Below are 25,847 nucleotides of genomic sequence, written 5' to 3'. Positions count from 1 at the left end.
TTATTGAATTTCATAATTCCAAGCTTTCCTTCTACAGCCAGAATCTTTTTGGATCCAGATTCTCACACCTCATATATTATATGTCCTTTTCAACATAAATATGCATTCTATGTTTTCGCCTAAGTCATAGATTTAAAAATCATCAATTGCCCAAAGACTGCAGAAAAAGTCAACTTTCCAAAACAAACTATATCTGGATCAGAGATGATCACAATAGAGAAAGAGGTCTAAAATATCTTCATTAATTATTATCGCACATCCTTATCTTCTAAAGTCTTGCACACTGCGCTATCAGATGAATCTGTATAGAACACCAAATGCATCATGTAACATCTTTACAAAAATACTTTAATTACTCATCCTACCTACCACATCAAATAACCTAATGAATTTTCTGTTACAAGTTAGTTTCCTTCAAGACGTTTCCCAAACTTCCAATGTTTCCTTTTGGAACCACCTCCCATATCCAAATTCTACCTTTCTTTGATAGTACAACTTCAGTTCCAATTCATTCACGTGTGTAGAGAGGGAGGGAGTGCCGGACAGAGGAGAGGGAGAGAAAAGGACAGAGGGGAGAGAGGGAGAGAGAGGCCTTTCAATACAGTTTGAGCTCTGGTGGGATAAAGTATATAAGTGACCTAGTATATGTAAAGTGACCCTCAGATCGCCTACCAAGTAGCAGGCATTTACTACTAAATTACCCCTCCGTTCCTCATTTATTTGCAACACCATGATCCTGTACACAGTAGGTATTGAAAGAATACTGATTAAATTTCAGACACTTCATTTTTCTAAAATAAACTAGATCGTGGAAATCAAAATCCCAGGAAGCAGAGGCTAAACAAAAACAAAGAGAAAAGACTCAAAGATTCCCAACATCAAAAAATTAGGTAAACAGTTTCCTGAACTCATCAGGGAAAATGATCGTGCCACGTATGCAAAGCGCCATGCATACACCGCTCTCTTCCTCTGACTTTTGGATTAAGTATGATATTTTTGCCTTTTGATTTTTGGGTTTGACTTTGGTTAAGCGATGTTTGAGCAACGGAGACTTATCTACAAAGACAGTGGACCAGCATCTGCAACCCCATAACCTTCTAAATAACTGGGTTAAAAATATACACATACAAGATTTAACTGACCAGCTGCACCCGTAGTCTATGTTGTACCAGCAAAGACCCATTCGTTTCGTAGCAACTGGGCTCAGGTTGTTTGGGGGACTAAAATCCAATAAACACGATCTATGAGCTTTCCCCCACCTCCCAGGGGCTGGCTTCTCCAGCCTCCTCCCCAGCTCTGCGCGTAACGAAAACACTGCCAGGCTCCGCGTCCCAGCTCCGGCCGTCCTCTGTCCGCGAGTGTCTGCGCTCACCTACCGCACCAGCCGCCCACAGGAAGGCTGCGAGTCCGCGGAGCAGCTACAGACGAACTCAAAAATCAGCGAACACCGACCGTTGTCACTTTTCAAACCTGCCGCCTCCTACTGGAACTCCCGCCCCGTTCCGCCCCGCCCACTTCCTGCGTTCCGCCGCGCCGGGTGCCGGTTGGGCTCAATAGACACGAGACGGCTGGTGCTGGAGTTGCGAGAGAGGACGCTGGGCTACGAGCGGAACTAGTTTTCGCGGAGTTGGAGTCTATCGGATCTAAATTCAGCAGGAAATGGGAGCGCCGCGGTTTGGGGGAGGAGTCCGAGGCTAATACGAAGTTTCGTTAGACCTTTGAACGGTTTTGGCGTCCGAGGTGAAGAGCGGAAGTGAATAGAGGGTTTCTGGAGACGAGCTAAACTCAAGGTGACAAGGGAAAGAGGACGTGGGGCAGTGGGACCGGGTAAGTCATAGAGTCTCAGAGTAGTAACACCGATGTTTTTTGAGCGTTGATTGAGACGCCAGGTTCTGTGTTGGATGCTTATAGGCATTATCTCATTTAGGCTTCATTAAAAAGGGGAAGGGGGCTAATAGATACTATCATCAAATGAGGGATTAAATCAGGGAGATTGTGCAACTGGCCCAAAGCTGTGCGCAGTAGTTCACAAGTAGCATAACCAGGATTTGGACACAGATCATCTGATTCTGCGTTGGTGAGCCCAACTTCAAGCGGTGGGAGCAGTCTTAACAGTTCATCTGGTCAAATCCTTTCACATTTACAGGCAAGAAACCTGGGACTCAGAAGTGATTTGTTTCCATTTGGATAGTAAGTGGCACTATCTAGTGTAGAACCCGTGTCCTTTGTTCTCCCTCCCTTCATTCATCCCTCTACAGGACCAAGGCACTCCCGGTGCTAACAACATTGAACTCTTCCCCAAATTTGCACATCCGCGAGTGAGTTGCATTCTTCAAATGATGCGTGGCACTTCATACATGATCACAAGTCTGGGTCTTGCAGCAGAAGATACGACTGGCCTAATTGTCAGCGGGGGGAAACCATTTAGTTTTATTATGGCTTGGAGCCCTAGAAGCCGTAGTAGGACTTGCTTCTGACTGCAGTGTACAGTATTATCTAGTGAGGGTGGTGTATTGGATGGGAAGTCTGCACTGAATCAAGTGAAAAATATACTGGAAATACTATTGAAAGTACACAAATTCTGGTGCTTTGTTGTAGGGGGGTGGTGGAGGCTATACCTATTGATATAGAAATTTATACCGATTTGAAATAAAAATACATTTCATATTCATTAGGGCTTCCTTTTCCCTTTTCTATGACCATTTACTGATGTAATTCTCAAAAGTCAGAATCTAGTAAAACTCAAAAGTGAGTTAGAAAATAGATTTTTAAAAAAATACTTGGAGTGAGGAGAGGAGAAAAAAAAGACCTTTCTCATTGGCACTTACCAAATCAAACCGATTACTTGTGCATGCGCATACTCCACTAGGCAGTATCTTCTTAGAGGCAGGGTAAAGGACCATAGCTAGCGTAATGACTGAGAGCTCAGCTCTTGAGTCAGAAAGAGCTGGGTTTAAATCCCTCATCACGGGGCATCCCTGGTGACGCAGTGGTTAAGAATCCGCCTGCCAACCCAGGGGACACTGGTTCGAGCCCTGGTCCAGGAATATCCCACATGCCGCAGAGCAACTAAGCCCGTGCGCCACAGCTACTGAGCCTGCGCTCTAGAGCCCGCGAGCCATGACTACTGAGCCCGCGTGCCACAACTGCTGAAGGCCGCGCACCTAGAGCCTGTGCTCCCCAGCAAGAGAAGCCACCGCAATGAGAAGCCCGCGCACCGCAGCGAAGAGTAGCCCCTGTTCACTGCAACTAGAGAAAGCCCGCTCGCAGCAACGAAGACCCAATGCAAACAAAAAAATATAAAAAAATCCCTCATCACACTGCTTACTATCTGTATGAACTCAGGCAAGTTGTTTAACCTAACTAAACTGGTTTCTGCATCTTTAAAGTAGCGATAATATCTTATTTATAGGATGTCATGAAGATTAAATGGATTCATTCATGTAAAGTGTCTGGCAGAATTGTAAGCACTCGGTAAGTATTACCTGTTATTTTGACTATTATTATTTATACATTGTCCTAGTAAAATATCTTGCAAATGGTAAGTACTCGACAAATGCCTGAACCATTGTTAAGAGTCCAGACAAGGAAAGCGTGACCTATATGTAAACCAAGAATAGAATGGACCATATGGAGAGAGAAAAATGAGGAGAAGGAAGAGCAGGATGACTGTATTTACAATAAAATAATTGTTTCTTTGGCGGATAATTTTACTGTAGATATTGCAAATTGATAGTTATATTAGAAGTAAAATTAAGAAAAAACGAATGGGTATTTATTCAGATTGTCTCGATTATAAGGGTAGATTTGATTTTTCAAAATTCAGTTGTCTGTTACTGGTCATTGTGAATTAGAGGGCAGAAATCCAGAAATCCCAGCCTAAACTTTCTAGAGTTTTGTCATTATCCATAAAGACATTAACTACAGCAGAAAATTAGATTCCAGTACTCTTTATGGGTGTAGCATCTTTTTTCCCCTGGACCTATATACCCTCACATGCTCTATATCTGCTCTTATATTTCATTTTCCCTGTCAGCTCTCCTGCCATTACCTCCCTTCCCAGCCTAGACTGCATGGCTTATCAACATCCAAACTCCCTGCATCCCTTGCCTCTGACCCCAGTGCCTGTCAAAATCCTAACCCTGAATCTGTCCCATAAATCCCCGCCCTGAATCTGTCCCATAAATCCCCAGCTGGGCACTCTGGAGAAAATCACCCGAAGTACAACAGATTCTTGGTCTGCAGCTTCAGCTCACCCCCAATTCTTGACACTCCTTTATCATTCGTCAGTTCCCTGTCTTATAACTTGCAGTGATTGCTCATAACTACCTTCGTCCTCAGTTTCAACTTCTCTTTTTATTCGAAGGTGACTAGAGTAGTGTAAAAGATATTTTTCAAGCACTTAACACACATTCACATGCATCTGTGACCTTTATGCCAGTTTCTTTTCTAATTTTAATTCCATGTTCCTTTTCTAGATTGCACGTTAGATCCTGGATGACAGACCTGTAAGGACTGAGCAGACCTTTGACTGACAAGATGGGATGCTCAGTGAGACCATGGCAGCCTGCAACTAGGACTTTATCTTTAATTCAGGTGGCGGTCCTGTGGTAGCTAGTGCTTTGGGTTAAAATTTTTTAAATCTCTTTTTTAAGTGACAAGAATTCCAGATTGTTGTTTCTGCTTTGTTTTAAGTGGGTCAGTGAGGATGAACAGTTGATTCACTTGGTCTAGTGTGGTAGGAATAGATAAAATACTCAGACTGGGTCCTACACCCTCCTTGCCATCAAAAACCCACTTATTTGAATATAGAGATTTCCCAGGGGCCACAGACATTTCCAGCAACCTCGTTCCCGGTTAACTGAGAAAATTCAAGCCATCATGCAACATATTCCTTAACTTCCTGCCCACCCATTTCCCTTACCACCACATTTATCTGCCTCTCTCTTACTGATCTCAGAAGATGAATAGTGCCTACTTCTCCTGTGCTATTGATCAGTGCCTCTTTCTAGACCTCTCCGCTACATTTGACACCATTAATCAGACCCTCCTTGAAACCTAAGTCCCTTTGCTTCTCTCCTGTATCTTCTGCCTATCGTGTGCTTCTTAGGGGGCTCTTTCTCTGCCTGCCCTTTATACAGTATAAGTTTCAACCTTGAGTTTTCTTTTTTTTTTTTTTGCATAAATCTTCTCCTTCAGAGTACCATCCATTCTCATTGTTTTAATCTATTTGCTCAAGGATCCAAAAACTACTGCTATCTCTGACTTACTCCTTGAGATTCAGATTTTTATTTTCTTGCCTACTAGATAGATGCATTTGGGAGGGCTCGTGAGCCATTCAAATCCTAATTTATCCCTTTCTTTTTTTCAACTGCCCAATCTGTCTCACTGTTGTCTCTAGCCTTACAACCCTTACCTGCATCCCCCACTTTGTCTTCTAAGTAGCTGCTGTAATGATCAGTCTTAAATGTAAATCTGACTATTTCACTGGTCTGGTTAAACTTCTACAACCCCTCCCACCATCAACTCCAAGACAAAATCCAACTCCATAGCCTGCACCCTGGGACCTCCATGATCTTGCCACTGTTTATGTTTCCACTGTCATCTCCCATCACACCCATTTCCCATTCATGAGGCTGTTTTATACTTTGAGACCTTTTCTTATTCTTGTAGACTCCGTCTGGACTGTCTTGATTTTCTTTGCCTGATCCCTACTTTCTTTACTTACTTTTCAGATGTCTTCTAAGAAGCCTTTCCCTAATCCACAGTCTGAACTCGTTGACTTTCCTTCTGACTTTCTAGGTATAGATTTATTCATTCAAAAATATTTATTGATCCTCTTATTTTATGCCAGACACTAAGCTAGGTACTGGAAGTATAATAATGAACAAGCAAATGTGATAATAATCAATCTAATAATTGACCTAATAGATCTTATATTCTCATAGGGAAGGGAGAAAAGTAATTAAAAAAAAATTGTGGTTTAGTCTGAGTGGCTCCATGCAGGAGAATAGCTAGGAACTGGCCAGGTTAAAGGGTGGAGGGCAAGAAAGAGGTAACAACTGTGAAGGCCCAGACATAAGAGGAGAGCACAGCCTAGGAACAGAGATTCTAGACACAGGGCTGGGGAGGTAAAGAGGCACCAGATCATGAAGAGTATTACTAGTCATGTTAAGGCGTTTGGACTTCTTAAAAGTAATAGGAAGTTTGAAGGGCTTCAACAAGATTAGGTTTGTATTTAGGTGATGACTGGCTGCTATGAGAAAATAGAATTGAAGAGTGGCAAGACTGAAGGAAGGAAAACCAGTTACGACCTCATTGTAGTAATCCAGGGGAAAGAAGACGGCAGCCTATACTAGGGTATTGCCAGCATGGATGGAATTCAGGAAGTAGAAGTGGCAGGACTTGGTGACTGAATTGGGAGGGCAGAGGTGAGAGGAATCAAGGATAGAGTTCCATAAACAAGTTTTAGTGAGGACCCTATTTGCTATCATATGTTCATGGCCTAGACGTCGTTAGACATTGTAGATGCTTGATAAATATCTGCTGAGTGAGAGTTTTCTGGCTTGAGCCCCTAGATAAATGGGATGCTATTCTCTGATTTAGGAAATATAGAGGTGAACTCATTTTGGGAGGTGACTGATGATTGAGTTTTGGACATGTATAGCTCAAGATGCCTGTGGGAGATACACATGAAAATGATAGATACAGTGCGATTGGGAGAGATCTCACGTGTATTCTTTGTATACTGAAAAAAATAAAAGTTTATACTTTATTGAAATGATCAGTTTTGTATCTGTCTCCACTATTGCACAGGGCTGATGCTAAATGACTTGATTCCCTAGCACCTAACACTTGTGTCTAGCACAAACTGGGTACCCAGTCAATGTTTTTTATTGAATTGAAATACTCCTTTTTAAACATGGTCCATCTAACAGGAGAAATTAGTAATAGTAGTAGCCTCTGAGGAGGGAGACTGGGGCTCAGAGTGAAAAGATTTTCTTTTTATTGAATATACTTTGGTTCTTTATACTTTTCCCCCATGTGCTTATATTTCCTATGAAGAATAAAAAGATGAGAAAGAAGTGTTCTATTTTTATGAACTTTATACTGAAAACTACTCCAACTATGATCTGATTGGTATAGAGTAGAATAGTAATGATATCTAAGGTCATACTAGCATTTTTGACGACATCACATTATCAGTTGGTTTACAAATTTGATGACTATCATTGATGCCATTGTTCAATTCACTTACGCAAATAATTAATATTTATTCATGTCTTAAAAATAATGACTAACCATGAGTAGCAGGCTAAAGTGAAATTATGAACACATACTTTATATTAAGGGCATCAAAAAATCTTTGAAACGATGTATCGTGAGGGATAGGTAAAACCTACTAAAGCAACTGAGTGGCATAGTTTTACATCTGCCTAACAATTCATGTGAGAGGAAACAGCATGCCTGTTTGACCTGGCAGCTAACATTCATTGCTTGCCAACATTACAAGTAGTATCTAATATGCAAAACCTTTATTGGAAAAGGATATTGGAATATCCTTTACACATCTTAACTGTAGTTAATTATGAATGAATAGGTAAAAATGCTTTTATATATTTGTGAATTGACATTTTAGTGTATAATTTTATTTAAAAGGTTGGGGTTATAGGTATACTGAAGATGCACTAATATTTAAAGTGGTAAATTCTAGTAACATTTTTATTTGCACAGCATATTCACTGGGTGGCGCTATTGTATTAATGTTAACCTTACAATTTGGAAGTTCTGTTTCATTTTCCTTTACATAAGTAAATAGAATTAGAGTGATAAACATTGAACACAATGTTCTAGGTGGAAAAAATTAGATTCTGAATTTATTGGCTTTAAGATACGTGTTTAGAGTTCAGGCTTAAGAAGACAAGCAGCGTTGAATTCAAAGTAGCTGTCTGCTTTTTATTACCTTTTAATCATTCTAGACCTGTTAATCTACTTCATTCCTCAGCTGTGTTCATCTTTGTTAGTAGATTTGGAAACTGAGCTATACATTTGAGGTACTGTAAACAGTATCTTTGTTTTGGATTCAGATGAAATTTTCAGTTTGAAACCATAAAATATATATCTTTTGTTAATTTACGATGAACTCTAAAGCAGATTTAAGGAAGCAAAAATTTGGTACGTTATACCCTAACCTCCTAGTATCCTATCCCCAGCTTTCACGTCAACCTATATTATTTTAACACAGTATGGAGAGCCTTAGGAATTAATAGCCCAAAAAGTTGGATATTGATAAAAATATTTGTCCAATGTGACTTTTTAAAATGCAATTTTTATTCCCTGGGTATGACCGATTTTGGTATCATAATATTCTGTGGTGTTTCCAGTTATTTCAAAGGAGTTTAAAAGATTCTCATGGGGGAAAGTGTTAATGAACGCTTATGTTAAAATTAATCATTTATAACAAATTTTGGAAAAGAAAGTTAAAAACAGAACCAATAATGACAGAGTATCACAAATCAGAAAACTCTGGAGATAACTAGTTTTTTTTTTTTGTCAGAGTGTTAGTGTCATGTTGTCATTCCTATAGATTCTTTTTTACTAGTGATTTCTATTATCTAGAGTAAATCTTCTAGTATGGACTTTATTTAATGAACCCTTAGAAGGAAATAACTTCTGAGTTCTCAACATCTTTTCATAGCCCCTAATCCTGTTTTCTCTCAAGAAGGAGACTGTATCTGAGTGTTTTATCAAAACATTTCTACATTAAATACCAAGTAAGAGTATCTAATTTCATCGTTAGTATTTGAAAAAATTACCCTTCAGTTTTCACTGACTATTAAGCAGGCAACCTGATAAACAGGTTGACCATATAAATTCAAAATTGATACCTGAATATTGCTCCTAAGATAACCCATTATGACAATTTCCATTTATATACCTTTTGCCTACAGTACTTAAATAATAATTCACATTCATAGAAGATATTCTGGGTGCTAGGTCCTCTCCATGTATTATTTCATTAATTCTCACAACTGCATGAAGTAGTTTCCATTCCCATTTTTCAGATGAAAAACCAAAACTTAACTTACTAAAGAAAACTTAATTTGCTTATAGTCATATATCTAGAAAAATGGAGCCAAAATTTGAACCCACGTAATCTAATTGGAGAAAGCTCTGTCTTTATCTGCTGTACTGTGCTACCTAATCTTGAACCCTGTAACTGGTAGGGACAGTGTTAATTTTGGTGAGCAGTAGACCCCTTCTTTTTATGTTCCTCAGGTTGTATCCCTGGGTCCTTCTAGGAAAGATTGTATCCCTAGATACCTTCCACCCTTTACCACCCCCCTGCAATACTCACAAAATACCTATGAAGCCTTGAGCGGTTCTTTGAGGTGGGATTTAGTTGATTGGATTCTTTGAACTACTTTTCCCTTGTGTTCTAGGGATTATGTCCCCTTGTAGGCTTTTGGGTAGACTGGCAGCCTACCTCACAAGGGCATTCCAGGCTTTCAGAGATGTCCTATGTAGGTATTCTCACATTTCTAACCCTCTTTTCTGACAATTTGGCAGCTTCCAGTGTCTCTCCCAGCCCTTATTTCCCTGGGACCTATGATCATTCCAAAGAAAAAGAATAAAGTTCCAGGCTTTCTGTTTCTGCCTTTGTCTTAACAGGAAATTTCACAGCTATAGCCATTTGTTGGTTGTCATTTGCTTCTGGTTCTGCTCATTGATGTGGGCTCCACCAAAAGCTTTTTCGTGGAGTTAATATTAACTAAAACAACACATTTAATGCATTTTCTCCACCCCAACGATTAATTTCCTTAGGAAAACAACTATTTGCTCTACATGAGAAATTCATAATCACAGTATTAACATAATTTTGACTTATTTCTTAGGAATAAACCAGACTATATTATGCTAGCAGATCATTCCCAACTTGAGTGACAATGAATTATCTCAAAATCACTTTATTTCTTCCCTAACCACAGTGGGGGTGTGGTTGTTTGGGGGGAAGGGTGAGGACATTTTACTTCACTGTGTTATGTTGTCATTTTAGACTTGGAGACAGAAAGCAGAGTGGCAAACCACATAGGGTGGTAGCTTAGTAGGGAATAGAAATTTAAACTAAGATTCTAACCCCTAGGTTAATCAGAATTGACAAGATTGCAAAGATTTTGTCTAAATTTTAGAGATAACGGCCATGATACCATCAACAGGAATTCATTGAATATTTGTATGTGTCAGACACTCTACTTTCAGAACCCAAAATTAGGACAGATTGCCTACAAGTGCAAAATAACGTTTTAACTTTGTATCCTTCTCTAGGTGAGTGAAAAGGAAAATCTCTGTTTCTACTCTCAACACTGTTTCACTTGTGGTCACCAAATGTGTGGGGTTTTTCCCATACGGCCAATTCTCTGATACCAGCATCAGTTCTGACACTATCTGTTGATAGCTGGAGTTAGTGTCAGAGCCCACAAGTTAAGGGCTCAGTCCCACAAGACTGCTACCACTTCAGAAGCCAATTGCAAGTCCCAGGTTGTCACCTTTACTTCTGACTGATGGACTAAAAATTGGAATTCCCACGGCCCCCTCCTCAGGTTCAGTAATTTGCTAGAATGGCTCACAGAACTCAGGAAAACACTTGTGTCTACCGGTTAGTTATATAATAAAGGATAAAGAGGAACAGCCAGATGTGAGATACATAGGGTGAGGTGTGGAAGGGTCCTGAGCACAGGAGCTTGTGTATCCATGGAGGTGGGGTGCCCCATACTCCTGACACATTGATGTGTTCACAACCCCATACTTTAGGGATTTTTATGGAGGTTACATCCCATAGACATTATTGATTATTAACTCAGTCTCCAGCCCCTCTCCCCTCTCCCCTCTCCTCTCTCCAGAGAATGGGGGTCAGGGCTGAAAGTTCCAAGCTTCTAATCATGGCTTGGTCTTTCTGGTGATCAGCCCTCATCCTGAAGTTATCCAGGAACTCAGCAAAAATTGCCTCAGAACAAAAGATGCTCCTATTACCCAAGGTATTTAGGAACTCTGTGTTAGGAACTAGGGTCAAAGACCAATTATTAGAACAGAGGATGCTCCTAGCACCTTTATCAGTTTTTTAGTAGGTTTTTTAGTAGCTCTAGCCAGGAGCCAGGGACTAAGACCAAATATATATTTCCTATTATATCACAATATCACAGTGAGAAACTGCAATGCCCTTTTATCTGCTCAAATTTAGACTCCTTATTCTGGTACTAGTCTATTTCTCACATCATCCAATCCACTTTTCTTATCCAACTTAATCTTCCACTACATTTTTTTTGTTGTTGAAGTATAGTTGATTTACAATGTTGTGTTAACTTCTGCTCTACAAGAAAGTGACTCAGTTACATATATATATATATATATATATATATATATACACTTTCTTTTTTATATTATTGTCCATTATGGTTTATCCCAAGACTTCAAATATAGTTTCCTATGCTGTACAGTAGGACCTTGTTGTCCATCCATTCTATATGTAATAGTTTGCATCTACTAACCCCAAACTCCCAGTCCATCCCTCCTCCATCCCACCTCCCCCTTGGCAACCACAGGTCTGTTCTCTTTGTCTGTGAGTCTGTTTCTGTCTTCTACTACTTTTTAAAACATACCCTCTGGGCACTCCAGGACTGTAATGACTTGCAGCAGGGATAGGGGAGGATGGGGGGCATCAGCTGCTTCTTCTAGATGCTAGGGAATGCAGCTGGACCTGGATCCAAAGCAGGCTATCCATATCAACAGGCCCCAGAGGACAAGGCCCGGCTGGAGGACTGAGTGGAGCACAGACGGCCAGCCACCCTGTGCCTTTGGATTTGAGAATTTAACCCATTTACATGTAAGATGTGTGGCTGAGAGGGTCTTGGTGCTCCGGCCGGGTGTCAGGCCTGAGTCTCTGAGGTGGGAGAGCCGAGTTCAGGACATTGGACAACCAGAGATCTCCCAGCCCCATGTAATATCCATCAGCAAGAGCTCACCCAGAGATCTCCATCTCAATGCTAAGACCCAGCTCCATTCAATGACCAGCAAGCTCCAGTGCTGGACATCCCATGCCAAACAACTAGCAAGACAGGAACACAACCCCACCCATTAGCAGAGACCTAAAATCATAATAAGGTCACAGACACCCCCAAACACACCACTGGATGCGGTCCTACCCACCAGAAAGACAAGATCCCGCCTCTGCCACCAGAACACAGGCACCAGTCCCCTCCACCAGGAAGCCTACACAACCCAATGCACCAACCTGAACCACTGGGGGCAGACACCAAAAACAACGGGAACTACGAACCTTCAGCCTGTGAATAGGAGACCCCAAATACAGTAAGTTAAGCAAAATGAGAAGACAGACAAATACACAGCAGATGATGGAGCAAAGTAAAAACCCCCCAGACCAAACAAATGAAGAGGAAATAGGCAGTCTACCTGAAAAAGAATTCAGAGTAATGATAGTAAAGATAAAATCTTGGAAATAGAATGGAGAAAATACAAGAAACATTTAACAAGGACATAGAAGAATTAATGAGCAAACAAACAATGAACAACACAATAAATGAAATTTAAAATTCTCTAGAAGGAATCAATAGCAGAATAACTGAGGCAGAAGAACGGATAAGTGACCTGGAAGATAAAATAATGGAAATAACTACCACAGAGCAGAATAAAGAAAAAAGAATAAAAAGAATTGAGGACAGTTTCAGAGACCTCTGGGACAAAATTTAATGCACCAACATTCAAATTATAGGGGTCCCAGAAGAAGAAAGAGACTGAGAAAATATTTGAAGAGATTATAGTTGAAAACTTCCCTAATATGGGAAAGGAAATAAGTCCAGGAAGTGCAGAGAGTCCCATACAGGATAAATCCAAGGAAAAACACGCCAAGACACATATGAATCAAACTATCAAAAATTAAATACAACGAAAAAATATTAAGAGCAGCAAGGGAAAAGCAACAAATAACATACAAGGGAATCCCCATAATGTTAACAGCTGATCTTTCAGCACAAACTCTGCAAGCCAGAAGGGAGTGGCAGGACATATCTAAAGTGATGAAATGGAAAGACCTATAACCAAGATTACTCTACCCAGCAAGGATCTCATTCAGATTCGACGGAGAAATTAAAACCTTTACAGAAAAGCAAAAGCTAAGAGAATTCAGCACCACAAAACCAGATTTATAACAATTGCTAAAGGAACTTCTCTAGGCAGGAAACACAAGAGAAGGAAAATACCTACAATAACAAACCAAAACAATTAAGAAAATGGTAATAGGAACATACATATCAATAATTACCTTAAATGTAAATGGATTAAATGCTCCAACCAAAAGACATAGGCTGGCTGAATGGACACAAAAATAAGACCTGTATATATGCTGTCTACAAGAGACCCACTTCAGACCTAGGGACACATACAGACTGAAAGTGAGGGGATGGAAAAACATATTCCATGGAAATCAAAAGAAAGCTGGAGTAGCAATTATCATATCAGACAAAATAGACTTTAAAATAAAGACTATTACAGGAGACAGAGAAGGACACTACATAATGATCAAGGGATCAATCTAAGAAGAAGATATAACAATTGTAAATATTTATGCATCCAACATAGGAGCAACTCAATACATAAGGCAAATGCTAATAGCCATAAAAGGGGAAATCGACAGTAACACAATCATAGTAGGGGACTTTCACCAATGAACAGATCATCCAAAATGAAAATAAATAAGGAAACACAAGCTTTAAATTATACATTAAACAAGATGGACTTAATTGATATTTATAGGACATTGCATCCAAAAACAACAGAATACACTTTCTTCTCAAGTGCCCATGGAACATTCTCCAGGATAGATCATATCTTGGGTCACAAATCAAGCCTTGGTAAATTTAAGAAAATTGAAATTGTATCAGGTATCTTTTCCGACAACAACGCTCTGAGACAGATATCAATTACAGGAAAAAATCTGTAAAAAAATACAAACACATGGACGCTAAACAATACAGTACTTAATAACCAAGAGATCACTGAACAAATCAAAAAATACCTAGAAACAAATGACAATGAAAACATGGTGACCCAAAACCTATCGGATGCAGCAAAAGCAGTTCTAAGAGGGAAGTTTATAGCAATACAGTCCTACCTCAAGAAATAAGAAACATCTCAAATAAACAACCTAACCTTACACCTAAAGCAGTTAGAGAAAGAAGAACAAAAAATCCCCGAAGTCAGCAGAGGAAAGAAATCATAAAAATCAGACTAGAAATAAATGAAAAAGAAATGAAGAAAACAATAACAAAGATCAATAAAACTAAAAGCTGGTTTTTTGAGGAGATAAAAAAAATTGACAAACCATTAGCCAGACTCATCAAGAAAAAAACGGAGAAGACTCAGATCAACAGAATTAGAAATGAAAAAGAAGTAACAACTGACACTGCAGAAATACAAAGGACCATGAGAGATTACTACAAGCAACTACATGCTGATTAAATGGACAACTTGGAAGAAATGGACAAATTCTTAGAAAAGCACAACCTTCCGAGACTGAACCAGGAAGAAATAGAAAATATAAACAGACCGATCACAAGTACTGAAATTGGGACTGTGATTAAAATTCTTCCAACAAACAAAAGCCAACACCCATTTACGATAAAAATCCTCCAGAAAGTAGGCATAGAGGGAACTTACGTCAACCTAATAAAGGCCATATATGACAAGCCCACAGTCAACATTGTTCTCAGTAATGAAAAACTGAAACCATTTCCACTAACATTAGGAATAAGACAATGTTGCCCACTCTCACCACTATTATTCAACATAGTTTTGGAAGTTTTAGCTGCAGCAATCAGAGAAGAAAAAGAAAGAAAAGTAATCCAAATTGAAAAAGAAGTAAAACTGTCACTGTTTGCAAATGGCATGATACTATACATAGAGAATCCTAAAGATGCCACCAGAAAACTACTAGAGCTATTCAATGAATTTGGTAAAGTTGCAGGATACAAAATTAATGCACAGAAATCTCTTGCATTCCTATACACTAATGATGAAAAATCTGAAAGTGAAATTAAGGAAACACTCCCATTTACCACTGCAACAAAAAGAATAAAATATCTAGGAATAAACCTACCTAGGGAGACAAAAGGTCTGTATGCAGAAAACTATAAGACACTGATGAAAGAAATTAAAGATGATACCAACAGATGGAGAGATATACCATGTTCTTGGATTGGAAAAATAAATATTGTGAAAATGACTATACTACCAAAGCAATCTACAGATTCAATGCAATCCCTATCAAATTCCCAATGGCATTTTTTATGGAACTAGAACAAAAAATCTTAGAATTTGTTTGGAGACACAAAAGACCCTGAATACCCAAAGCAGTCTTGAGGGAAAAAACAGAGCTGGAGGAATCAGACTCCCTGACTTCAGACTATACTACAAAGCTACAGTAACCAAGACAATATGGTACTGGCACAAAAACAGAAACATAGATCAATGGAACAAGATAGAAAGCCCAGAGGTAAACCCACACACCTATGGTCAACTAACCTATGACAAAGGAGGCAAGGATATACAATGGAGAAAAGACAGTCTCTTCAATAAGTGGTGCTGGGAAAACCTTATTATCACCCAGGAAAACCTTATTATCACCCAGGAAATTCCAAGGGATTTAGGGGCTCTGTGTCAGGGAACAGGGTCAAAGACCAATTACTAGAACAAAAGATGCTCCTAGTGCTCTCATCCCTTAGGAAACCCTTAACTTACAAGGGTGTTAAGAGCTCTGTTCCAGGAAGCAAGGGCAAAGACCAATATATTGCATCTATTATTTCAGTTTCCTACTCAATAAAATAGGAACTTTTTCTAGATAATTTGATAGGTCCTTCCTGCTTAAAAAAAAAAGACAAAAATTTTCTCATTTTCATGTCATAAATAAAAATTGAGACGACTTCATTAAGTTCTCCAACTATTTATCACTTTTCCAATGTAGAATTCTAGATTTATATTGGAGAAAACTATTTTATTTCAGGAAAAATAATAAGTAAAGGATATACTAGAGTTAGTTTTTACTGAATGATGACATCTCTTTGGCTCTGAAAGGGGATGAGGTAAGGAGAGATAGCAGGGGCTAGAGAGATAAGGGTGGGAAAACCACACTTTGAGTAGCCTGGTGATATCAAAATCCCAGTAGCTCTTTCCTCTGTTTTAGCCTTACCCCTTATAGGAGTTGCTTGCAAATGTGGGATGAGTTCTTTTATATATGAATTCGGAAATTAAGAGATTAGAAAAAAGTCATTATGTGTTCATTTGCTAGGGCTACTGTAACAAGTACCTCAAACTTGGTGTCTTTGGCAACCAGAAACTCATTTTGTCATAGTTCTGGAGACAAGAAGTACAAGATTTGTAACTGAACAAGGCTGGTACTGACCCTAAGTTCAGCTACTCACCACTTGAAAGGCCAATGTTTGAAAAGTGGAAAGGAAAACTTGCTTTACTCAGGAGGCTAGCAACCTGGGAAGATGGTGGACTAAGGTCCTAAGACCATCTTTAAGTTGCAGACTGGAGACAAAGGTTTTGAAGGCAGTGTGAGGGAGGGAGCTGCAGGGTACATGATCAGCTTGTGCACAATTCTCAGATTGGTTGGTGAAGAAATCCAGGTGAAGTTTTGAGCATCACCAGCCTTCTGGTTTCAACCAATTTGGGGTGTACATGCTTGTGGTCAGCAGTTTTCATCTGGTGGAGGTCTGCTCCCCATAAAAACAACTTAAGAACGTGTGTCAGGCCTTTATCTATATCTTTCAGGGAACTGGGAGTTCAGTGACTCTGCTATGTGGCTGGTTTATAGTCTAAATTGTTCCTAGTTTCCAACCCAACAACTATTCTTTATTTTTACATCTTCACATTTCCTAATCATTAACTCCTGAGACAGGCTTTTGAGACTCTGGGGAGACCTGGGAGACTAAAGCAAAGCCTTTTACTTCAAAGGACAGGGACATAGGGGCTTGTATGTGGTTTCAATCCCCCCTTTTGTTTGATACACCTCAATCTTGAGGGGAACAGGATTGGGACCAGAAAGGCAATACAATTTCAGATAGAGAGGTTAATCATAAACTCAGCAGAGGAACTCAGTTTTGGGGGGACTCGGTTTCAGATTAAGGTGTCAACAGAGTTGGTTCCTTCTGAGGGCTCTGAGGAAAACTCTGTTCCATGCCTCTCCCCTAGCTTCTGGTGGTTTGATAGCAATGTTTGGTGTTCCTTGGTTTGCAGATGTACCACCCAATCTCTGCCTTCATCTTCACATGACATTCTCCCTATTTGTGTATCTGTGTCCAAATTTCTCATAAGGACACCAGTCATATTGGATTAAGCATTACCCTAATGACCTCATTTTAACTTGATTACCTCTATAGAGACCTGTTTCCAAATAAGGTCACATTCTGAGATTTGGGGGCTTAAGATTTCAACATAGCTCTTTGGCAGGACATAATTCAATCCATAAAAACATGATTCACAGCACCGTGAAACAAAAGCCTTCCTGAACAGGATCTATAAATGGCCTGAGGGTTCAAACCAGGACAACCGTGCCAGCTCCCCTCAGAGCAGAATACAATCCCTTTTTATACCTCCTTTTTAAATTGAATACTAATTACTTATTTTTTATATTTACTAATGTCCTTTGAGTGCAACATGCTCAGTACATGTGGTTCATTTTATTTTTCTTAGAAACAGAACTCTTAAAAAGCACTGTCTGAATATCTTCAAAGGGAACAAACAAAGGTAATTGAATTGGTGACACTTTGAGTCATCATAGAGAAAAGTAGGTTTCATTCAACAGATCGTAGGGGGCTCTCCTAATTTACTGAGGACTGACAGGGTCTATGAATTCTAAAACTGTGCACTTAGTGAATACACAAAGATAAAGTTGAAAGGAACATAACAGAGTGAGCATGTATCAGTTTAGAAACAACTTTAAAAATAAGCCCATACTCCAGACTGCTGATAACATGGTAGTTTGCTAATAGTGAAAAAGTTTGTTTTAACATGTGTAGTCAGCTTTCAATGACCATGTTACATCCATATTATTCTGAAGGTAGTTATATATCAGGGGGGGCACCCTGTACCACAGTTTTGTAGCGTCACTCACAGCTGATCAGCTGCAGACCAGTGACCCTACTTAAGAAAATCTGGCTAAGGGGATAAAGTAAGGGAGGCATGGTACAAGAGAATCACAAGTAGAGGTAGATATGCCAACCAAAAGGAGAGCTTGTTCTCTTGTTCCGTGTTCATCTGTAGAAACTACAGGCCTGCTTGAGAGTTCCCACTGGAACACAGTGGAGTGTGGTGAGAGAATTCATAGGAAAGCTTGACAAGGAATTCAGAGACAGATCATGTTTGTAAACATGGAAGAAAGTGCCTATTACTTATTTAGATATTCTGAAAACAGAAAGCATAGCCTGTACCGGTAGGGCTTAAAGGCACCAAAGTAAAGAATACTTCGTAAGAGAACCCATGGGTTATGAGACTTCATGGGAAAGGATATTGTGGTTGGGTGGGGGACAAGACCCTCTAAAGCAGCTCAGACAGCCACAGGACCAAGGGAGGGAGCCCCCATCCAGAAAAGAATATTTCAGCAGGGTTGGAGGGAGACTAGCATTAGGACGACTGAACACCTCTTCAGGAAGTAAGCACTCCATCCTTACAGAGACCATCATATCAACTGAAGCCACCAACACAGTATAGAGCCATTCCAAGCCTGGGAGATTCTAGAAGTGCCTTACACCTTGGTCTATTATATGGATGGTTTTGTAAGATGACCTCTGATTCTCCTTTCCTTCTCGCCTGCCCCCAACTTCAGAAAAAATAGACCCAAGAAGGGAGGGGAGCAGTGGAAGACATGCCATGCTTCACTTGCTCCCCTCCCATTTTAAACTGACAAGTCTGTGTTTAGTAATTAAAAGTGACCAAAAAACTATGGAATCTGTCTCAAGATACTATTAAAGAAATGAGAGATTTAAGATAGCCTAGTTGGAGGTAATAATTAGAAGAAACAAAACAGTTTAAGGTTTATAATATTTACATTGTAAACATTCTTGAATCAGACATAGTCCTAGTCCCAGAAGGATCTTCAGGGCTGACATGCTAGGCATGGTTGAAGACTGCTGTTAGACCACACGGCTTTTTTTAAAAAGCCTTCCTTTTTGGCTATTCTCAGTGGTTGACCCTCTAATCATCAAAGAGTCACTATTTGATTGTTGTATATCTAGGAATCCCTGTTTGAATAAACTTAACAAAAAATATTTATTTAATATATATTGGCGGCCTATTATTAGGCAGAAACCATATTAGGTGTTGGCATTATAAATACAAAGAAAGTATTGCCCCGTCCTTTAGGTCACTGTGTGTGTGTTTATAAACAGCTAATTATACCTCAACCATAGAACTACTAGACCTACTAGAGAGTGGAGAGAAGTGTAGAGTAACTCTCAGAAGGAAGCAGTTGACCTCCTGGGGAACTCAATAGAAGTGTCACAGAAAGCAAGACATGAAGCTGGTTCTTGGAGTAGGTGCATACTAAGACTATGAAATCCATGTCAACCTTTAATATCTTGCTCAGATTAGTTTATAGGGTTGTTTTTCCACCTGGCAGTTCGATGAGAGCAGGGCAGGAAAGTTCTGATGGGAGGAAGGAGTGCCAGAGAGAGAAGGCCCTACAAGGAGGGAAGCCTGGAAAACAGGGCTCCCTGAACCTCCCCAGGGGAGTAGCAGGGATACCAGGAAGAGAAGCTCTGCCAGAAGTGGGGGGAACCAAAGCTGTAGCCTAGATCAATTTACTTGGGTCTGTCCTTGTTCTATTGATCTATTTCAGGGTTCTTTTTACAATTATATTTCATATAGCAGAATTAATCAGTGACCAGATAGGACAGTCACTGACTCTTAAGGCTTTCCAATTTGAAAAAGCATGTGCAGATGTACAGACGCATAGAGCAATAAAACAAGAGCTGACCTAGGTGCAAGTGTTCACCTCAGAATGAGGAAGTGAACACATACAGAAGTAGAGTTGAAGTTCTCTTCATCCTTATAGCCCTCTGAAGCTTTGATGATCTACTTTATGTTTTTAAAAGTTCCAGTTTCAAGGAGGTATATGCTAAGACATCGGCTAATTGTGTGGTTTGGAGCAAGTCTCAGAGAGATCCCTTTTTTTTTTTTTTTTTTTTTTTGTGGTACGCGGGCCTCTCACTATTGTGGCCTCTCCCGTTGCGGAGCACAGGCTCCGGACGCGCAGGCTCAGCGGCCATGGCTCACGGGCCCAGCCGCTCCGCGGCATGTGGGATCTTCCCGGACCGGGGCACAAACCCGTGTCCCCTGCATCGGCAGGCGGACTCTCAACCACTGCGCCACCAGGGAAGCCCAAGAGATCCCATTTTTAAAAATAATCCTAATACTAGAAGGTTGGACTAAATTACCGCTATGATCCTTTCCAAGGCTATCTGTAATTTATGAGTATTTGAGGCTAGTTCAATCAGTGCTAATGATATCATAGTCAGATTTGGAGCACTAAGGTGAAATTCATTCAGTTGAAAACTATTTGGTGAGAGCAGCTATTAGTAAGGTTGCCAGATAAATTATAGGATATCTAGTTAAATTTGAATTTCAAATAAGGAACAATGACTTTTTATAAGTATGCTCCAAGTAATATTTACATACTCAAATATTAGGCTTAAAATTAATCTTTAACTGAAGCAAATTTAACTAGGTATCTTTAATTTTTTTTTTTCTAAATCTTGCATTCTTCTTATTAAAACCTAGGCTCCAGGGAAGATGAAACAGTGAATCCTGCCCTTGAGTCAAAAGAGACTCAAATGGAAAAACCATATTACAAGGCAAAAGGTGTTAAGTTTATCAGAAACATACAGTGAGAAGGCTATAAAAGTTGGCGAGAGGGAGAGATTACTTCCAGGCTTGAGAAGCAAGGGAAGCCTCTGAGCTGAGCTGAGAAAGATGGCAGGATGAAGGCACATGAATGTGGTAGGGGAGAGAGAGAAGGCATTCCTGGTAGAGTTCATGGCTTCAGTAAAGTCTTGGAGGGACAGCACAGAGTGAGAGAGGTCCGCTAGTCACTCAGTTTGACTGCAGCCTGATTAATGAAGGGAAATAATAGCAGAGAAGATCTGAAAGGTGAGTTTGGGCCAAAGAGAACCTAGACAGAGATATGACAGATGGAGGCTAGAAGTCTGAATAGGCCAAGGAGTTTGACTTGATGCTTAAAGGTTTGTGATCCAGGGTGACACTGCATACCAAAGAGACAAGGAGAGTATGGCGAATCATCCCAAACCAATCATCTCCAAGAAAACATAGCCCGTTGGTGTCATCTTTGTCCACAAAAGAAAAAAACATATCTTAAAATATCACTAAGTTAAAAGGAAATGTGGTAAAGTGGGAAAACCACAAGCTTTGTTGTGAAAACATTTCGAGTTCAAATCTGCATTTCCCCTCTGACCTTAAGCTAGTTCCTGTCTCTGAAGTGTGGTTTCCCTAACTGTAAAACAGGACTAACAATGCTCTTGTTAATGCTTAGATGTTGTGAGTAGGTACCAACATGTACCTGGAACACAGTAGGAGCTCACCAGATACTAGTTACTGCTTTATTATTTTGCTTACTAAATACTTATTCCTCTCTAGCTTCCAGAGTTTATTTTCTTGTAACAGGTGAAGATGCTATCAGTAAATAGAAAACTTCCTTTCAAAATATTTATTTTTTCTCTTTATAAAGAATTAAATATTTTAAAATAAAGAACAGCATACCCATCTGAACTGAAAAAAACAGGAAGAACCAAGTAGCGAATATTTGGAATATCGGGGCCAAATATTTGCTTTAAATTGGTTCCTCGATGTAAAAAAAACAAAACAAAAAAAAAATAGGTTTCCTTCCTAACTTAAATATTGCGTGGGTAGAATGGGTATCCTGGGAAGAGCTTGAGTGTCTCTGGGTAATTATTAAGTGAAAGCAGACATTTCTACTTACTTATCTATGGCCTAACCAAACAATGTGAAAGTTATACCTCAGCTGGTGAACCAGGGAGTCTCAGGGATGCTCTGTGCTTGTTGGAATAACAGTGTGTGTCTCCTATGACAGCCAGAGGTAAGGGGAGACTTGAGGAATAATAGGACAGTTTATCCCTTGTAAAGATTCATTCTAGATTATTATTCTGGTTTCTGTTTTTTTCCCCTAGAATTCTCAGTTGTTTGTGTAAAATGGGCCACAAAGACTGATGATAAATTTGTTCTCTGAGAACAGCACCTAGAGGAATGGTTACCCAAAGTGCCCTGTCATGGTCTGAAATAGCCACCATTGCTGAATTGTGTGTTTACAGATAATGCCTCCCCATTTGGGCATTTTTCTTCCAAAAATGAATTCTCCTCAGTAGCTACCTTTATTCATATCTTTTCTCCTCGACCTCATTCCGGTCCCCATTGCTCAGTATCCAAAATAGATTTGCAGCTGAAGAAAAACTACCTGTTCCCTTGTCTCTCCCCATCAGGCCTACAGTTTGCTCTCAAGCTTATTCCTATGCACAGCACAACGTGAGCTGTGTCTTAGGTTCATTCTCACACTTTGTATTCGGGGTCAATAAACTCAGTAAGTGCACAGCTGTGACACAGTAGGATTCCTACAGACTTTAAACACACAGAGGTGGGTATCAGTCCCAGAAGACCAGCCCCTGGGTGATTTGCTTGGGTGACGTTTTTGGCAGTGCCTCTGCCTTGTTTCTAATAACGTTCTGGGTTCGTGTTTGTGAGACTCAAATTTATTTCCAATTACATAAAGGTGACCTTCCCCTTCTCCAAGCTAAATCTCCCGTGAGACTCATGAATCCTGTTGAGGCCTATCACGGCTGTCCTTAGTTAACTGCTAGAGCACCTTCAGTCTTAAAATAGCCGACATGAAAATAAGACTGTGACACGAAGGAAGAACAAGATGGTCACGCACATCACACCACATTTTCATCAAATTATTTGGGTTAGGATTTGAAAACCTGGTTAGTGCTTGACATTCTGAATTTAAAGTTAGATGCAGAAACTGAAGAAAGCTTAATCACAGAGCATAGAATTAGGACCAATCATATTCAATGTCTGGGAACACTGAGATCAGGCTGCTTTAGAACTTAGCTCTCATTTGTCTCCCTGTACGAGAGAACACTCTCTTATGTGGGTGAGGCTGACTGCAAGACCATTGGCCTCCATCCCATCTAGTCTCCAAGTCTTAATCTCCCTGGGGCTCACTAAAGTCAGTCACTCACTTTGGTAGTGAGATAGCTGAGTGAAAACCTCCTTTCTACTTGTCTTTCTGCCTCTCTAGGAAAGGGACAATTTTACTGCTTACCTTGGGAAACATGAAAGTTAAACATGGTAAATATAAATGGTGGTTGAAACCAGCATTACATGCTATGAAGTTGAAAGTGGGACTTGATACGCTGGAGTAATGTGTTGTTCTTTTTTTTTAAAACAAAACATGTATGAGTCATTTTAGAAAGGTTAGTTTCTGCCACCTCTCCAAATATAGGCATAACTTCAAGATATTGCAGTATGGGTTCCAGACCACCAGGATAAAGTGACTATTGCAATAAAACGAGTCACACGAATTTTTTAGTTTCTCAGTGCATATAAAAGTTATGTTTACACTATACTGTAGTCTATTAAGTGTGCAATAGCATTATGTCTAAAAGAACAATGTACATACCTTTACTAAATAATACTGTATTGCTAAAAAATGCTAACCATCATTTGACGGTGTAGGGTTGCCACAAACCTTCAATTTGTAAAAAAAACAGCAACAGTGTCTGTGAAGCACAATATAGGAAGCACAATAAAATGAGGTAAGCCTGTATTTCCCAAACAATGACAGAGTAAAATTGTAATTTAAAACAATGGAAACACCATTGGTAGAAGACTCTTTTCCTGTCTTTCAGTTAGGAAAGAATAACCCTACTAGATCAAAATCATACAGCAATGATGTTTACTCAGAAGCTCTAACACTGGCCTCTAGGAAACAGAATCCAAATCATTATTTCTCAAAAATGTTCACGTCTCAGTGATCTGTAGATAGTTTCCTTCCATGAGAAAACATCCCAGTGTTTATTTTAGATTCTCCATCAACAAAGAACAGTACCTTGTACATATAATATGCTTCTAGCTTTCCAAGGCATTTTCACATGTGGTCCTTAATTGTTTATTATAATAATAAACCTCTGCTCGTATTATTATTTCAGAAGCCCTCCAAGTTTTGGAAAGACATGCAAAAAGAAGGGAGAAATGTTGGTTGCTATTCTCTACTTAGCTTCTCTACAGCCATTTCCTCCCAATATTTAAAAGCTACAAAGGAAGGAAGACTGGCATTTGAAACACTGAGGTGTTGCTCAAAGAGAACTCACTTCTCTGATGGAAGAGGATAATTTGTTCTTCCAATGCTGTACAGCTGCACTGTCCACTTAGATCATATGGTTTCAAGAGTTTATACCGTATAGCTCCTTTTTGCATCCCTCCAGTACCTACCCCAAGAAAAAGGAGAACATGCCATTGGCTTAATAATTCTTGTGAAACATAGTGTTTGGATTTCAGAGTAGGGACAAGGGAAACACACAACTGGCCATCCTCTCAATTGTGTGTTTCTATCACAAAAATTTGAGAATTCTTTTAAAGGGAAGTATGGATTGTGTTTCCTGCCAGCAGCCACAGGTAAGTAATGATCTACTTAAACTACATAATAGCAGTCATTAGAGTAATTTGGAATTTAACTGTTATATACATATATGCTTGTATGTGTCCTGCCACTCCAAATGAAATGATATACATGTATAAAAGATATTTCATATCTCTATGTCCTGTTTCCCCTTCATTCCTTGCATTGGGCCTTGTGTATTTTTAGTGCTCAACAAATATTTGTCAAATCAATCAGAAACGAAATGAAAGAAAAACTTCAATCTACAAACCCATCCATAGTAAACAGTAGTGGCAGTATTTTTTTTTTCAAAAAAACAAATCAATAGTTTCCAAGCAAAACCAACCTTGCTGATGTTCCTAAATGATTTGGCAATCAACAATTACCAGCTCAAAAAATAAAATAAGATAAAACAAAACATTAGCTCTGTTGTTACAAGTGTCTTCAGAATAATTTGTTCATCATAAATTCAGTTATGATTGAATATATTTCAATCATATGATTGAATATACTTTTGGGAATATATTTCATTTTGCTCCTTGTTCTGATTTACACTTGTAGTAGGATGGAATTCTCTTTCTCCCTTATTCATTTTTCTCTGCCCTGCCCATTTCTGTGAAAAGGGGAATGTGATTTAAAAAAAAAAAACAAAGGTGGAGACTTGGCTAGCATAACAAGCGGGAGTCAATATATGAAGAGAAAGAAATTTTGTCTTGTAAATACCATGCTCTGAAGAATTTAACGATCAAATAGCCTCCTCTGAACATCCACAGTATCAATCTGATGTCATCCATCAAGGATGAAGCTAGGAGATTTGCTTAAAACCTTGATGTCTTGGTGGTGCACCTTCAAAATGGATTCTAGTGCGTGAGATTGGAGTGGGGATGGGCAGACTAGGAAGAGAAAAAGTGGGAGGAAACAGAAGGATAGAGCAACTTGCATATCCTGATCTGGGAAGCAGTACTGTATGGTGGTTAATGTCAGATTCTCTGGAATTAGATGCCTAAGTTTAAATCTGTCACCTTATTAAATAAGGAAGATAATAGCCTTGAATTCAAAGAGTTATTTTAAGAATTAAATGAATTAT

At 39.4% G+C, this 25,847-nt stretch overlaps 1 protein-coding gene and 1 long non-coding RNA gene across 8 annotated transcripts in view; one reads left to right on the top strand and one right to left on the bottom strand.

Annotated features, from left to right (window-relative positions):
* Positions 1-1,496, bottom strand: part of NUF2 (NUF2 component of NDC80 kinetochore complex) — a 29,788-nt gene extending 28,292 nt beyond the window's left edge. The window contains exon 1 of one of the 4 annotated variants that reach the window (XM_060009044.1): positions 1,377-1,496. The gene's annotated coding sequence lies outside the window, so the exon portion shown is untranslated. Of the gene's footprint in view, positions 1-1,372 lie in introns of all 4 variants that reach the window. The other 3 variants (XM_060009061.1, XM_060009054.1, XM_060009071.1) reach the window with 3 other exon arrangements.
* An 83-nt stretch (positions 1,497-1,579) lies between these two features.
* Positions 1,580-25,847, top strand: part of LOC132423368 (uncharacterized) — a 59,772-nt gene continuing 35,504 nt past the window's right edge. For 2 of the 4 annotated variants that reach the window (XR_009518978.1, XR_009518977.1), the window contains exons 1-4: positions 1,580-1,827; positions 3,413-3,474; positions 4,479-4,596; positions 5,736-5,802. This is a non-coding gene — a long non-coding RNA (uncharacterized lncRNA). The other 2 variants (XR_009518976.1, XR_009518975.1) reach the window with 2 other exon arrangements.

The sequence above is a fragment of the Delphinus delphis genome, chromosome 1, assembly GCF_949987515.2.
Source record: "Delphinus delphis chromosome 1, mDelDel1.2, whole genome shotgun sequence".
Classification (NCBI taxonomy): domain Eukaryota; kingdom Metazoa; phylum Chordata; class Mammalia; order Artiodactyla; family Delphinidae; genus Delphinus; species Delphinus delphis.
Note: the sequence above shows the minus strand (reverse complement) of the source record. Positions and strands in the feature narration are given on the sequence as shown.